Consider the following 17,791-nt stretch of genomic DNA (forward strand, 5'->3'; position numbering starts at 1 on the left):
TTGCACTGCAGTTGGGTTCCAAGGTTGGATATATTGCGTGGGCCTCGAAGATATCTGGAGAATGCAGCATTAGGGAAACAGGGAATACTCCTTCTTTTCATTAATCCACCAGGTACACGATATCCTTGATACTTTCCTTTGCTCCCCAGCCCTTAGTTGTTCTATTAGGCATACTGAATATTTGGGATTCACATTGTCCGATCACAACCCCTTGATGCTAACTTACTTACCTTTAGGGAGCAGGCCACTGTTTCCCTCTTGGAGACTCAGTCCTTTAGTGCTGGAGGATGCCCCATTCCGGACATCACTGGCCACACTCTTAGAGACCTATTTAGCACAAATACCCACACAGCGTCCTCAACGCTAGTGGACTGGGAAGCTTTTAAAGGTAGTGATGCAGGGTCGCTGTATGGTGCAGTCGATTGGGGCGCAAAGAGAAATGTGGCAAGAAATACTGGACTTATAGGGGAAGCTACGACAATTAGACAAAACATACGGACTGGACCCCACCTCCCTGACCCAACTACAAGAAACACGTGCAACCTATCATGAAGTGCTGGGTATATTGAGCTGCTACAGTTACAAGGGATACATGGACAGGGTAGAGAGAGAGGAAGAGAGGGCGGGACGACTCCTAGCATGGCTGATTAGGCCGGAGACACAAGGGACGCCAATTATTCAGATTAAAATGGAAACTGGTGGCCTACTTTATAGCCCTGATGACATTAACGCCTCCTTTCAGAAATATTATGAGAAGCTATATGCCGCACCAGTGGCAGTTAGCCTGCACCACATTGGTGGATTCTTGGACCCTCTCCCACTCCGGACCGTAGACCAACAGATGCAGGACGAGTTGGGGAGTTCTGGGGACACTGCAAGAAATCTGTGCTTTGATTGCGGGTTGACGCCAGGTAAAACACCGGGCCCGATGGCCTCCCGGCAGAATTCTATAAGAAATTTGTGACTGCCCTGGCACCACAGCTGGAAATCCTGTATGCTGCGTCATGTGAGAAGAGGGAACTTCCCGGTACTACTATGGACGTGCTCGAAGTTTCCCTCCCTAAAACCTATGGGGTAAGTGCTGGAGTGGTGAACTTAAGGCCCCCTCTATGCTCAACTTAGAATTTAAAATACTTAGCAAAGCTCTGGCACGTAGGCTGCTTTCCTACATGAAACCACTTATATACCCAGATCAAAATGGGTTTATTCCCACCCGCAACACCTCCTAAAATCTCCGTAGACTTTATTCTATTCCCTTCCAAGCGGAAGCTATACGTAATCGACAGGCGGCAGTCTTATCGATCGATCTGGAAAAGTCTTTTGATATGGTCAGTTGGGAGTACCTATTCGATATTATGCGGCATATGGTCTGGGGAGGCCTGGGTGAAGTGGGTACTGCTTCTCAATGCCGCCCCAACTGCAAGGGTCAAAATGGGCAAAACAATTTCTAGCCAGCATAAGATCTTTCGAGGCATGCAGCAGGGGTGCCCACTCTCACCCCTTTTGTTCACACTAGCAATGGAGCCACTTGCAGAAAGATTTCGATTGGAAGGCGATGGATTGGGTATTAAAGTAGGTATGCATGTGCATATTATTTCACACTGTGAGGACGAACTGCTGATATACTTGGGGGAGGTGGTCGCTGGCAATGCCGCTGCTATACGGATCATGGATAGCTTTGAACAAGTATCAGGCCTTAGGGTCAACAAAACCTAGTCTTACCTGTTCCTTGTGATGGGTACATTGCCTTGACCTGAGGACTTGCGCATTGACATCCATTGGACCCCCCACACATTTAAATATCTGTGTATCCACATTTAACATTCCCTAGAAGATTTAAGAGAGGCTAAACTGGGCAAAGCATTTCGATCCCTTAGGGCGTCTGTTCTATTTTGGCGCACCTTGCAGCTCCCCATTATGGCCTGGATCTCTTTGGCCAAAATTATTATGTTACATCGTCTCTTGTATTACTTTGTTAACTTGCCAGTTCTGATGACCTTGGGCTGGTTTCTCTTGCTGAATTCCTTACTGTGGGACTTGGTGTGGGGGGATGGGCGCCCGAGAGTCTTGTTGAAGACGCTACAGCGACCCATGACCGAGAGAGGACTGGGAGTGCCAAATTTCGAGTTCTTCATGTTGGCTGTCCAATTGCAATGGTTAGTGTGATAAAGCAAGGCTTCGGTCCGTAACTCCCCAGACTGGACCACCTCAATATTGAAATAAGCAAACAGGATGTCTGGGGGTTATTTTGATTAGAGTTGTGATAAACCTTAGACCATTAATTCCAAAGTTTTACGGCTTTATTTACCTTATTTTAGATATTTCAACAAAGACATTCATAATTCAATAGAGCTTGTCTTTTCAAAGAAACACCACATTAGTAAATCTCATAATTCAAAAACGCTTGAAATAGAACTATATACAACATTTCCATCGTGCAAAAAACATTTTTGTTAGAAAAAAATAATAATATATGGAACGTTTTTGCAAACAAATAATAATAAATAAATAATCACAAGAAAAACATCAATAACTCATGTGTGCCAGCCTGAAATTAAACTAGTTCTACGTTCATATTAACACCCGATGGACAGTTACTCATTTTCAAAACACGTTTCCTGTCCTGCCTGTGAGAGGATGGGGTTACCTAACCTACTGGTGAGTGTTGTCAGAAGCTGCTAAGGGAAATATATTTAACATTCCTTACGACACGCCCCATCAACAGTCCCCATACTCAAAGCCAACGCGTTTTGAATCACTTACAAATCCAGGATTCTCTTCAGGACTTGGACTTGGTATTTTGGCTCTTAATTGTGGTGTGGAGTTAATCCACAGGACTGATGTCCAGAAACATTGCTTCAAATCTTATAATGTGATCGAAGCTTCAAATGTATGTGACATGTGGGACAACTCAGTGGTGAAAATGGACTGACACCACTGAGTTGTCCCTCTCGTTACATACTGTTGATGGGGTGTGTCATGAGGAATGTTAAAAAATTAATTATAATATATAATGGTCTAAGGTTTATAGCAACGCTAATCAAAGTAACCCCCCCCCACCCCCCGACATCCTGTTTGCTTATTTAAATTGCAATGGTTGGCACAATGGTTGGAAGGAGTGAATAAAGGGGGTACTTGTCTCTCGGAAACTGTTGACCGCCCTGGCCTGTTGGTGGCTAAACTCATAGTGCCGACCACCGCCACCCCATATGAATCGGTGCTACAGGTTACTGCCCTACAGGACTAGAAAAGCTCCCTGACCAAGGTAAAGAGTGCCCGAGTTATTCACCTATGTTGCCCCTGGTGGGCCACAAGAACTCTTGGCTCTTCAGGGTAATTGGCCGATTTCGGGTTACACCCTCTCAAAAATCCAGGATATTGGTATCTTAAATCCCAATCCTACCCCATCCTTTCCTCACTTGTTAGGCCACTTAGCACGCCCCGTCCCTCGCCGGGCACCCACTCTCTTCACTACCACTCCTGGCACAGCTCGCCCTAAAGACTTTGTCAGCCTATCTTCTTAACACCCGATCCCTGGCCAGTGCTTAATTTGTAAAATATGAAGTGCAGGTGCTGAAATGTTTGTTTTTCTGGCTCCACCCACTCCCTCCACTGGCTCCACCCACTTCCTCTATTCGCTCCACCCACATCTTCAAGTGGCACTGCTAAAAGTCAAATATAATACCTGATCTGAATTTAAGAAAGGAAGCCTTCGTAAGATTTTGATAGGAGGTTCCCCGTGAACCATTTTGAAAAAGATTAAAGCAAATGTGCATTTAAAGCACACGTTTGGAATAAATTAGCTAAAACCACTAATACATTGAAAAGGGACAATGTCAGTGCTCTGTGTGCTGATTTGGGGAAAGGACAATACTGGGAGGGTAGGGCATGCCATTTTTAACAGTCTATGATTTCAAAGGTACGTTGACATAGCTGAAGTTATGTGACAAAATAAAACAAAATGTTGTGAAAACACTAGTCTAAACAGATAAACTTGAATGAGTCAGCCACTGTCAGTTCCAGTGGCCGAAGGGCTGTCTGATTTTCCCATTGCGTGGCTGCTCATTAGTATTTGAGCGCATCTTCGCGCCCCGGCGGTTGCATGGCATCCATTTATTTGGATGCATTTGAATGGGGAGAATCATCATTTGGAAGCCTCTTATTCGAAAATCCATCTGCCTTTGCGTTAATGGAGAGTCAGACAAAAAACAGGGTCCATTTACAGTGCTTTCAATCTCAACATCACATCAGGCTCACAGTATGGAGCTGATTCGCTGCTGTGTCCAAGTTTTCAAACTCCCACTGCAGCCAGCCACGAAGCCCTCGTTTTTATCCCTCATTGATTCATTCAACGATACTGTAAAACAGTGGGAATGCGTTCGAAATTACACAGCAGCAAAGCAAAGAGAGGCGCGTGCGAGGGCGCCACGCAGAAGGGTGAGCACTGAGCAGTGAACTGCATGGCTTCTGCCAGCAACACAGAAAGAAGTGCAGGGCCGACCTGGGCTAGAAAGAGCGACTGGGCACCAAAAGTAAAAGTAGCCCCCAGTAGCGAATCATCAGACAGGCAGCTAAAAAAAAAGTGGCCCTCATTTGCAAATCGGGGCATTTTTTAAACTGTAAAGACACAATTTAGTGTTTTGAAAGGTATGTGAGATTGCAGGCATGCGTACTTGCTGCAGGTAACTTTTTTATGGCAAAAAAGGGGAAATAAATCACCAATAAAAAAAAAAACACCAAAGTATAAAACAGACCCACAGACAAAAAACTGTTCCCTTGCTATCATGTCAGGCTAGCCCTTCTGGCACTGCCAGATTGCCCCATTAGTCTGCCAGTGTTACTCTGCATGAGGGCTAGATAGAACGGCTTGCAATCATGAGTGGACATAGGACAACAGCTTATTGAATATTGTTTTGCCCAAATGTAGCCATAACGTACTGTATAATTTTATTGAAAGACCGGAAATAATAATTAAGCAGCACCACAATAAACCTCTGCTTGGCTTATGAACAGGCAGCCATAAAGGCCTCGAAAAGTCTTGCTCACAGAGAATTTTTATGCAATGCTCTGTATCAACACCTTTCACACCGTGCTTAGATTAACTTCTATTGGGCTTTGCTTAACTAGTTCTATCTTCACTTTGTTCTTACCGTTATTCGTGGTGGGCCGGTCGGCAGGACGCACGGCTGCTAGGCACTTAGCTAGCGCTGCTCCTGGCTGCTGCACTGTCTCACTGGCTTACTGGACTGCTCACGCTCAGGGTACTTCAGCGTGTCGTGCTGTCTGCTTGCTACCAGGCCCGGCAGGCCGCAGTCTGCAGTCCTGACTCCTGACCAGAGGGAGGCTACCTGTGTCTGGTCGGTGAAGAGTCAGACACTAGCTGCCACTGCAGCACACCACACCAGACGACGACCACCAGACACAGCTATAGCATCAGGCCAGCCAGGACAGCCCAGGCAGCTCTCGTCGGGGACCGGGCTAACTTAATGTGCACTGACTGCAGTGACTCGTGGTGGCGTGGGCCGTCCGTCCGTGGAGTGGGAGCTGCCGCCCGATTTGCCGAATGCAGTTAACTAAACTGCGCAGTTTATGCTGGGGCGTGGCAAATGGTGGCACTGGCAGCCTGCCTGAGCCCTGAGCAAAAATGAAAAAAATTTGCGCGCGGTAAGCCCCTGCCTACCGGCCCTACCCCCATCAGAACCTCAGCCCGCCCAAATACATTTGTGCGCGTTCTGAACTTCCACGGCCCGCCCACCCACTGGCTAACTTAAACAGAAACTGTCAACAAGTCTGTTGCGTCCGCCATGCAGTGATGAAACGAAACTTGGGTTACTTGGCTGCTGGCTGCGGCTGCCTGGCACATTTTATATTTATGTACACTTACTAATAAATTATAATTGTATTATTCGCCGTCTCTCTTAGCCTGGGCAGGGGCAGCTAGTGGTGCTACTCATACTACCTAACCTACCTCGCGTCACATGCAGATGAAATGTGATTTGCGGGCGACCAGTACTGGTTACGGCGGAGGGGGAGGGTAGGGGAGGGGGGGTCGGGGCTCTCACTCCACTCGACTCACGCTAGCAACTAACTCGAGAGTCACACTCGCAAAACCGAAAACACTGCACCCTGGCCTGATGTGACGCCGGTGATCGGTGATGATGACAGACTCTCACACACTGTGACTGCTATGACATGAAAAAACACGCTGCGGCCGCCTGCCGGGCCTGGGCCGCAGATAGTACAAGTACAAGAGAATAAAAGGTATATATAGATACCATATATTTATTTTTTACAAAACCTATTCATCCTTTGGGTATGTGCGCTGTAGACCCGGCCCTGACATTTAAGTGCCGGTACTAAGCACCGGCAAGCACCGGCACAAATTAAGCACTGTCCCTGGCCAAGCATCAGCTTGAGCTCTTCTCATTTCCGGATTCAGTTAGGCCTGACATGTTGTTTCTAACCGAAATATATCTCTCCTCTGATTCCTCCCCTGACATCCTGGCGGCTATCCCCGATCCTTATTATGTTCTGCGCTCTGATCGGCCAGTTGGGAAATCTGGAGGCGGTGTATTGATTATAATCCATTCGAAACTCCATTTTCTGCCGATCCCTTTCTTAGCCATCCCGACAGTAGATTACCTTATTATTAGATCGACTTCCACCACCACCCCTTTAACCTGTGCCCTTTTCTACCACCCGCCGCAGTCTATGCCCCTCTTCTCTCATGCAATTGTGGAACTGCTTGCCACTCTTGTTGTCAATAATTCTCGCCTTCTGGTGCTAGGCGATTTCAATTTTTTGCCTTCTGACCCCCGGGAGTATTCCTATTCCAAATATTTCACTGATATCCTTTGTAATTGGAATTTTTCCCAGCACATACACTCCCCAACCCATATCCATGGTCACATCCCAGACCAGGTTTGGTCGGCTAACTTAGACATTTCCATCCCGACCATTAGCCCTTGCCTTTGGTCTGACCACCATTTCATTTTCTTTTCCTTTGACCTCAAGGAGGTGGGCAAACCCCTGCTCCCTTCTAACACCTGGGTCCATAACTGGGGACGTGTGGACAAGTCCCTTCTTTGCTCCTCTCTGTCTCTCTTATCTTCTTGCCCTGACCTATCTGGCTTCTCTCTCCACGACCAGGCTACGGCCATTAACAACTGTCTTTCTTCTGCCTGCGACCAGTTGGTACCCCTAAAACTAGATAAGACTCGACGCCTTCACGATTCCAACAGATGGTTTTCACCCGGTTAAAGTTAAAATAACTGGCCCTTAGGCAAGCGGAGCATCAATGGAGGGTCAGATACTGCCCCACCTTAACCCCTTCACTGCGGTGGCAATTCCGCCGCAGTGCTAGGGGGTGGAGGGGGTTGCACGGCTCACCTGCGCTTGTGACGGAACCGCCCGTCACTCGCCTCGGGTGAGCTGTGCTAGTGACAGAACGGTTCCGTCACGAACGCGCACGCTCAATAGAACGCGCCGCGCAGGCGCGTCGAGCGGGCCGTGACGGAATTGATCCGTCACTAGCACAGCTCACCCGAGGCGCGTGACGGAACGGTTCCATCATAAGCATGGAAGGGGTTAAGATCTGTGTATCTCACCTTACTGCATGATTACAAAAAATCTATTCTTTCTGCCAAATTGGACTATTTTACATCTAAAATTCTTCTTTCCTCTAATAAACCTAAGGATATTTTTTCCATTGTTCACGACCTCGCTACATCTGCAAGGGATACCCTTAAATCCTCCCCTTCACAAGCCCTCTGTAACTCCCTCAATGAGTACTTTAATGACAAAATCAACACTATCAAAGTGAATATTCCCTCTCCTTCTCCCAACTTTTCTTGCCCTGTTCCCCAGCCCAATATCCATCATCTGGAACAGTTTCCTCACATTTCTGGGAAAATCTTCTCATCTTGCTTCCCAAAGTCAACTCGGGTTCCCCCACGGACGGCTGCCCTGTCCACCTACTGAAAGAGGTATTTTCTGCTTGTCCTGACCCCCCTCTTTCACTTCTTAATAATTCTCTCACACTGGGGACGGTCCCTGACCTTTTCAAATCCGCTAAAGTTATACCCATCCTGAAGAAGACAGGGGCCGACCCCTCCTTTCCCAGTAATTTCCGCCCTATCTCTCTGCTCCCCTTCCTGGGGAAGCTTTTAGAGAGCCATGTTACATCCTGTTTAAGTTATTTTGTTGAGACTTCACAAACTGGACATCATAGTATTTAACTATGCTGATGATCTCCAGCTTATCTTTAATATTTCTTCCTCTCCTTCGTCTATCCTCAATTTTCAATCTGTCATTACTTTTATCAGTGACTCGATGAGCTCGAACCATCTTAAGCTCAACCCAGAAAAGACCGAGCTGGTACTCACCGGTGGCGCTCCCTGGTCTTCCATCTTCTGGCCCCCTTCCCTTGGTTCTTCCCCCACTCCCTCCAAAACTGTTAAAAGCCTAGGCATTATGGTCAGCAGCGACCTTTCTATGAATCACCAAGTTAGCGCTGTGGTGTCCTCATTTTTTCTTAATTTACGCATCATACGCAAAATGTCCCGCTTTTTTTCCATCGAGGCGCTTAAACTAATCTTGCTAGCCATGGTTATTTCGCATTCGGATTACACGAATGCTCTGTAGGTCGGTATAACCGCCTACGAGCTTCGGCGTCTCCAACTTATCCAAAACCAAGCGGCAAGGTTAGTTTACAAACTTACCAAATATCACCACACTACCCCTCTTCTAAAATCCCTTCACTGGCTACCCCTCACTGAACGTTCTCTGTTTAAACTGGGCTGCCTGATCTTTAAGGCCTTAGCCGGTTCTGCGCCTGAGTTTGCATCTGCCAAACTCAAGTGCTATGTCCCTACTTGTGACCTTCGAACTTCCACCAAAAACCTCCTGCATATCCCTCACTTCAAAAGGAAGAAACATGGTGGCCGGAGCTTCTCTTATCTGGCCAATTCCTTTTGGAATTCTTTACCTCTTACTATCAGAACAACGGCCCATTACATGGAGTTCCGCAATCGGCTGAAGACCTGGCTGTTTTCACAAGCCTTCGCTGAGTGAGCAGTTCTCCTTTTATACTTGTCCTCAGCGCCACGAAACCGCCTGGTCAACGTGCGCTTAACAAATCATTTCAACTTCAACTTCAAGAATTGGTGGATAGCTGTGGACTGCCCCCAGGTCAGTTCTTAAGCTATGAGTCTTTGAGTCGTACCTTTGGGCAACTGTGGGGTGCTGGTAGGGAGGAACCTGAGACACACCCAATCTTGCATGCGTGGATCACGCTGGGTACAGCCGGACATCAGGTGAAGTGGTTTTATGTTGCCTTACTCGCGGCGTCTCTAGAGCCCATAAGCGACTTGAGGGAGAGATGGGTAAGGATTGTGGGGGAAGAGCTTACAGATGTCAAATGGGGCAAGGTATTACATCCCCTAAAAAATGCTCTCATAATACGCATCTAAAGTAAATACAATACAACTTCATACATATGACCTATATGACACCCCACCACCTTAATGTCACCTATGGAGGGGAGGTGCCATAAGCTTATATTAGATATTAATTCTAAAAATTGTTTGATGACTTGTACGGTTAAAGATATATACGAAATGTCAATAAAAATTTGATTGAAAAAAAGGTGTGTGTTGTGTTTTTAGGTGCTACTGTTGGGCTGTAATTTATTTTTAATTGATGAATTATTAATTGGATGTTAATTCATTTTAATTAATTAATTGGTAATTAATTATGGAAATTGTGTAATTAATTTTAGGTGTGTGTTTTGGTGTTTATTGGATTAAAGGGTGGGAAGTAAGTTGTATTTATTTAAATAATATATATTTGTTAATTAATGTTAATTATTTGATATGTTTTTTGGGTAATTATTTATATTTTCGTCTGTTGTTTTTACTTTTAAAGGGGTAAAGGGTGCCTAATAAATACATTTTAATTACTTTGTTATTATTTGTTAATATTAATAGTTTAAAATTTATAAATACGTTGTAATTGTTTTTTAATATTTTAGAGTTTAATTTAGGTGTGTGTAGTGAATATCATAGTGCTAAAGCATGTATAGTCAATTAATGCTTATTCTTTTTTTATTAATAATATTTTTTAATTGATTATTAATTATGATATCTCAGAGTAGCCACTCAGTATAGTGCAATAAACAATCTCAAATTAGTACACAAATTACAGTAAAAAGTATAAAATTGAGTCCTTATGTCGATGCGTTTCGGTGCTTTATTCTTTATCGTATAAGCACCTTCCTCAGGACAGAACTTTTAAAAACATGGCTTCTTCATTCTAAAAAATGAATACATACAATTAGTATTGATGATCCTTACTTGAGAAGAAATATCTATCTATTCATGCAATTTGCTAATCTGTGTATCGCAAGTGTCTACTCGGGTTGTCATATATATTTCTTACATGAATTGCCTATCTATGGATTCCTCTCATGTAGTGGTGGACCTTTCAGTTATTTACTTGGTCCTCTTCGTGAGACTCTTTATCATGAATTCTGCACAGGAGTCCTCTGCTGTTGAGAGCATAGTTTGAGTATTAATATAAGTGCTTAGCCATTATCAAATTATTGACTCTATACTACCAAGGTGTAATTCACTTACTTAACAAGGTGAGGCTCTTGGCATTGGCGCTTATTCTTTCTGGGTCTTAGGTCTTCTGGACCCTTGCCTTTCCTTATAGGGATCATCAATACTAATTCTATGTATACATTTTTTAGAATGAAGAAGCCATGTTTTTAAAAGTTCTGTCCTGAGGAAGGTGTTTATACGATAAAGAATAAAGCACCGAAACGCGTCGACATAAGGACCCAATTTTATACTTTTTACTGTAATTTGTGTACTGATTTGAGATTGTTTATTGCACTATACTGAGTGGCTACTCAGAGATTTGTACTATAATGAAATGTTTTTCAAACAAAAACTGTTAAAACAAGCCTATATCTGAGTATTCAAATGTTTTATGTTTTATTAAATGTGTACCAATAATTTTTAAACTAAAGAAAAAAACTTTAAGAATAAAACGTCTTGAGAGAAATTATCAATTTAATTGTCTGTGTATCTATAACCAATGGTGTCACCATAGGGGTCAGAAAGTCAATTTTTGAATGTAGGCTGATATATCTAAACTAGATTGAACAACACAGAAAGGAATTCCTTTATTTTTACTGATATTACCCAGTCCTTTCTGGTATATCTGGGAAACTCCCTTCTTTTGGAGGTTATCACAGTACATGACATAGGAGAGATACAATTCTAGTTTAACACATGAACAAACAGTGAGTTCCTCAGAGAGGCCCTGGAAAGCAATTATATGAAGGTAATCAGGTCAGCATGAACACTTGATCATCAGGTGTCCACATCGCCCTAGCACACAGAGCTCAATTAAGAAAGAGCAGCTGCTGTGACAAATCAGTTTAGTGCGGTAGTGCAGCAAATGTATCTCTTTTGCAATAGTCTAACCAGTAAGGAGTGACACTTGGTAGGGCTGGAAATATCTGGATGTCATCATCGTAGGTGTAAAAAGAGAAATCATAGTAGAAGCTGAACAACAGGCTGAACTTACATGCAATTAGTAAAGAGAGGAGAGGATCCCTCTGCATTTTCTGTGAGGTTATTGCACGCTAAGGAAAAGAGACTGACCGTATACGAGCAATCAAGAAGATCTGGATCCCGATGAGCACTCTATTCAATCCAATTTCTTTCACATGCCATTGTAGAAGATTTCAGATACAACTAATAACTTGAAGAACACTCAGGCTACAACACAAACGCTGGTACCAGCAATCTCATGCCATATTCTCCTTGTGATCTATCCTTAAGATGTACATTTACCAATAATGACAGCAGTCATTTATTCAGCAATAGCTGTGCTTCAAAAGTCTGTACTGGATCACTCCATGTGCCCCATATGGGTTAGCATTGGAGGTCACTGACTAGACAGCATAGTCTTTCATTAAGGTCCCTAAATTGTACATTGAGAGTACATTTCAAAGTTTAAGCTAAGTAGGGGCAATAGTTTAAAGCATCTTTCAAGTCAAGGGTAGGTTTTTCCAAGGAACACATGAAAAAGAATTTACAAAGCTGATAATACCACTGTAGTAGATAATGACCAAAGTCTTACGAGGGTGCCTGATCTCATATGAAGCACACTGAAAAATGATCCAGATGGGAACTAGATTGAAGGTTTTCAAGAATCATCATCAATGGTTCAGCATGGAGAAGTGCACTAGATGTAAATGCTAGGGATTAGTCGGGACAACAGAACAGTTTTAATGAGGTCATGACCATTTACAAAAAACGTCTTTTTCAAAATTAGCAATAGATTTTCACTGAATTTGGTTGATGTAATATTCTCCAAAAAATAGCCAGATGTCAATCATAGAGCTTTTCGAAACATTAAGCTGGGTTTAAACAAAAAAAAATGTAGACAATATAATTTCTGTTTTGCAGGTGCTTGAAATTTGTATAGGGGCGAGCAGTAAAGTCAATCATGTCACTTATGTAGTATATTAACACAACACTGTGGATGTCAATGGAAAATGCATGCTGAGTACTGAAAGTATCCTTTTCTAATTGCATCAAGCCCTGAAGCCCTGAAGCACGATTATACAAGAAAAGGCCACCTGATGATGAATGTAAGGCTCTGAAAAATTGATTAAAATTGATCTTTCTCTGCAGCCTAATAAGTGACTTGACAGTTTGAGAATTGTTAAAAAAACTGGTGTTAGCAGTCATTAATACAAACAAATATACAATGACTTGACCAACTCACTAGATTTGCCGAGGCAAACCGTACTGGACCACATGAATCAAAGTGGAAATAAAAAACTAGAGCATGGCCCAGAACTTAAGAAATGCAACTCTGAAATGGCTTTTCAAATTCTAGGGGCCAACACACCTCCCACTCAAATATTGATATCACCAACAATAATGATTTGATGGGAAATTCGAAACACTTGGCTGTCAGATCTACAAATTGACATTAAAAGAAGAGTTGAGGCTTGGAGAATTATGTATCATACCTGAAGCAACTGTTGAAAGAGAAGACCAGCAATGTTTCAAAGTAGAACTTCCGCAGAGAACAATCAAGGCAATAATTATTTTACCACTGGAAATATCTCCATGTTAAACTTGGCACTGTGAGGGCTGAAAATCAGCAACAGGTCTGAGAGTAAATCTTTGATTGGTTCTTAAGCCACAGAGTGGACAGTAACACACAAAGCTGGAAACCTGACCAGTGGAGTATAGTTGCAAAAAGCATAGCACCATATAAGAACATTGGGTGCAATGTAAAGATTCATGATAACTTTTGTGCTTTTTTCTTCAAAAACAATATATAATTCATGCCTGATATCTCTAAATGAGGCAGAAGTGAGGTAAGAGAGAGGATTACCTTTGTCACTAGAATGCATGGACTGGAAATATAGAAGAATGGACAGATGACCAGGGCCCATCTTCTCCTTAAGTCATAAATTCTTAAGTTCATAACTCTGAAGAACCACACCCATATTTAGTACAGATCACTCAGGCCACCTGTTTGAAGATGGTTATGTGATTTAATGGAGCTATATACCACACTGTTCTATAGCACTTTTAAACAAAAACAGGCCCCTCTGAAGTCTTGACTCGAGTCGTGATTCGCACTCCTCTATTATAGCATTTTGCTTAGTCTCCCCCTCAGGACCACTGTGTATTTGTGCTCCTTACCTGTTTTCACTGCAGAGTATTGTGTGCATTGCATTATATCTCCGGGTAGGAGATATTTTTACGTGTTATAATAAATATCTATTTTTATAAATGCACTGTGTGGTTCTTTTTCACTTAACCTATACCAATAGGACAATCTGCTAAAACAAGCTGCTTTACACACCTTTGGGATCAAGCCTGAAGGCTGCTCTCCACAGCTACCACTTAGAGATTCCTAAGGTTGTCTAAGACCACTAATACCACCGTAAGGGTTTTCTGTATTGGTGCAGAGTGCTACACTTTCATAAGTGAGCACCATATACTAAGCCATCCTCCTACGGTGGCATAAAGATATACCATATGTATAATACAATCAGCCTCACAAACAAGAACTATCATCCTTCTGTAGCAGCAGATGTGTCTGTCTATATGTCTATTACCAGATATACTGCTTAGAAACATTGAGTGCTTAGCAAGTGCATATGTGTGCACATTTATATTATATTTATTTTATGGTTTTGTAAAGCTTTGTGAACCACCCTAAGATAGCCTCAAAGTACTCACTATGGGAAGGTACATTAGGAGGGAGTGAGAGTAGGAGCATAACACATTTGCAAGGGCTAGATGTGAGAACTAACCAATCAAACAGCAGTGGTCCACAATGTATGGAGATTTACAGCCGTTTGTTATGATGCCAACCAGGTGAGAAGGTCTGGATGAAGAGGAACAGCTGTTACTCGTCTGACCTGGCAGGACATGGGAACTACTGATGAATTATCCAAATGTTGGGTTAAAGTGGTGAATCTTTAAGATGCTTCACAGTTTGAAGCATCCACTTTAGAATTTTGGATGAGAGGAATAACCTCCACAGGGTGCAGCAGCCCTGGATGTAGAGAGACCACCCATCATGTCTCCTGTGCGTTACCCAGTCAGGTTGATAGTATGGACTTGTTGAGTTATCTGAGATTGTTAGTTGGTTGGTTGATAATAGACAGAGAGTATTACACAGTAGTTTGCTGCATAGACAATGTACGCAATGTGGATAGGTGCAATGTGTTTTGAAGGAAGCTTTTCTTTTACTGGGTACCAGTGCAGAGAGGCTGCATTATGGTCTTTTAATTTCAGGAGAAACAGTAGGTGAACTGCAATAGCTCCTATATCTGGGACATACATCAGCGGTAAAGTCAACTTAGTAGCAAAAATTGAGGTTTGGCAAAAGGAGAGCAACATGCTATGTTGAGCCGTTGGTGTAGTGATTTGAATACGCTTTTTGGAGCTATGGGAGCAGATGAAAAATAAGTGGGTCACAAAAGAGAAAATAAATGGGGCTGCTGGTGCTGGTCACCTAGGCGAGAGAATGCTGTTATCTATGGTATGAACTAGGATCACCACACAACCTGATTACCCATGGCTACCTTTAGATATGTTTTATCAATCTGCTCGCTAAAATTAAAATAGTAAAACAAAAACAGAATTTGAGTGGTTTCCAAGTTTCAGCTGCACAAAGCATGAAACCAACATTTTCTTTTGTTTACAGCATTACTCTAAACAGTAAGCAGTAGTTAGACTCTAGGTGTACCTTTTTTCATCTACTCTATATAAATTCAACAACATTTCAAGATAAAACTTTAAAGCTTGAAAGATAAAGTCAAGTCATAGGTGCATGCTGAATTTGCACAATACACAATATTAGAAGTCACAGCTTTAGCTTTAAGAGGAATTTCACCACCTCTGCACCATTCTCCTCTGATCATAAGCAGGAACCCTTTGTCATGAGCTGCACGCCACATGCCATGATTGTTTGTTTACACACTTATCGTTTGTGCAATCATGCACAGATGGATGCATAAACGTAGCAAGTTTTAACTCTGAAGACATTTATAAACAGGTATAATTATTAAGAACTCTTGTGTTTGTAAATCATCAGTTGCAAAGCCTTGCTGCACATGACTTTGAAAAGCAACCATTCACAACAAGTGCCATGTGTATATAAATGAGGATGCACATGGCTTAAAAAAGCAATTAGTGACAAAGACTGCTATGTGTATTTAAATGAAGATTTAACTGTTATACACACACTCCCTCCAGCATGTGTATTCTAATTAGGTACCTCCTGCGCAAGTGATTGCAGCCATCAAGCACCTGCCGGTGGTTAAGCAAATGAGTCAACCTATTTAAAGCTCAAGCATAAAACTAAACATTGCTTAGCTTCGTTTCCAGAAGAGAGTCCACTTATCTGAAGTCTACGGTCCTGCGATCCCAAGCTGTCTTGCTTCCTTCTCTGGTTTCCGACTTCAGGGGTGTTTCCCGTGGCCTCCAGCTCTCGGCGACGTCTCCGTGACTCAGGGCATCTGTTTCCAGATGCGTTCCTTCTTCTCAGCTGCTCTCTTTGGCCAGATACCTGCAGAAAAGAAAAAGAGGACAGCGTTTACGGTGAAAGTGAACCATTTGTATTTTAATGAGGCATTATTTAGTTGAACCAATCTGTCGACAAACTATTTCTGTGTGAGAACTGTTTTGGAACTTAGAAAGCTTACTGAGACAAAGCTTTGGAAATATTTGAAAAAAGACAACTTTCATTTTGAGACAATTCTGTGACATTCAGTGAACCGTTCTGAGATCAAGAAAATAGACTAAGAGACGCTACAGAGATAAATCTCTTTGGAAATATTTTATAACTTCCTTTAGTGGTTTAACGTCATTCTATTATTGAATGGTAAATGTTTTTGTACTTGTATAGCGCACAGCTACCCGCAGTGGGGTTTCCGGCGCTTGTACGAATACCGCAAGGGAACCCTTCCTGGCTTTCCCTGTGAAGTGTCCACTCCCGGGCACCCCCATGGTGCAGACCAGGCATCCCTCGCGTTGTGGGGGCCATTGTGGAAACTAAGCAAGCTATTGCCCAGAGTTGCAGCGTGGGACCCATGATCAGAATAGGCACTGAGGCGAGAATATCCGGTCAGGGGAATTAATGAGCCCGAGACCCGCAGGGGCAGGAATCGAACCCTGGTCCCTGGCCAGAGCTCTGCATCGAGGTCTGCCTGCTATAACCATTGAGCCGCATTTATCATAATAGTCTAACAGTTATCATAATAGTCTAACAGTTAAAAGTGAAAATACATAACTTCTAATTATTATTATTTATTCACTAACAGATATCTCATTAATTGAACATTGTTAACAGATTTCTACCCAGCTAATAGCAGCAAAACGCTGTGTATCTTTGTTGATTCCTTGATGTTAAGGTAATTGTTAGACTCTCAGTTGCATGCATATATTTTGTACCACAGCACACAACAGGTGAGACTCATGGCATTTAATGATGTTTCTTTTATTCATTAAACTTGATCAAAAGGTACTATAACATATTTGGTGACACTTCAGAAGTCTGTAATTGAACAATTGTGAACCCCACTAACAGCCAGTTCGAGTTCCCAGAAGATTCCAGTTCGTATCCTGAAGCAGCTGGCAGCCTTGCTTTATTTCTCTTCTTTTGTTTCTTCATCCATCCCCCTACCCCCTGGGAGATCGTAACAGTTTGATGCATAATAACATCATCATTCTTTGTGTCCTTTCAGAGGGATTTGGGAAAAGTCCTCACTCTAGTGGAACAGCCTGGATTTCAGGTGTGTTGTTATCTTGACATTCATTTTGGTATTTCTTTACCGCCACAAACTATAGATCTAGAGGAAACTGCCTGGATGAGCCTTCATCTATTGTTTATTTCATAGTCCCTCTATAATGTTAAGATATGGCTGTTAGACCTAGACCTTTTGATGGGTTTATCACCAAACTTTTTGCCTTTTGGGCACTCTTATGCCCCAGAAATGGCGGTGCTCTTCATGGCACTGTATGAGGAACGGTTTATTTACCAACACAATCCATATGGCATACACATCGTGAGATGGTATCGCTATATAGATGACATCTGGTGTCAGTGGAGAGGAACTGAGGCACTATTAACTGAATTTCATGAATGGCTGAACAATAGACATCCCAATATAAAATTCAGCATGGCTTGCAACAACACACGTCTAACATTTTTAGACGTAGTGTTTCACCAAGACGGCGAG

The sequence above is a fragment of the Lissotriton vulgaris genome, chromosome 4_1 (assembly GCF_964263255.1).
Source record: "Lissotriton vulgaris chromosome 4_1, aLisVul1.2, whole genome shotgun sequence".
Classification (NCBI taxonomy): domain Eukaryota; kingdom Metazoa; phylum Chordata; class Amphibia; order Caudata; family Salamandridae; genus Lissotriton; species Lissotriton vulgaris.